The following is a 244-nucleotide window of genomic DNA, read 5'->3' as shown; positions in this document are numbered from 1 at the left end:
ATGGGGTAGCTAGGAAAGTTATGTGGAGCTCTCAGGCTGCTGAAGTGGGGTTGGGGGTGGAGCCTGGTAGTAGGGGTGGAGCCAGGGCCTTGGTCAGCTAGGAAGCGCATAGGGACCTTTCTGGGGCATTTGGAACAGGGCTAGGGGCGGGGCTTGGGGGCAGAGCCAGGGGCACTGCGTAAGTGGGCAAGGCATATTAAGTTTGAGACTTCTGGGGCAGGGTTGGGGCGAGCCAGGGCACGGG

The sequence above is a fragment of the Alligator sinensis genome, unplaced genomic scaffold (assembly GCF_000455745.1).
Source record: "Alligator sinensis unplaced genomic scaffold, ASM45574v1 scaffold1511_1, whole genome shotgun sequence".
Classification (NCBI taxonomy): Eukaryota; Metazoa; Chordata; order Crocodylia; family Alligatoridae; genus Alligator; species Alligator sinensis.
This window is presented reverse-complemented; position numbering follows the sequence as displayed.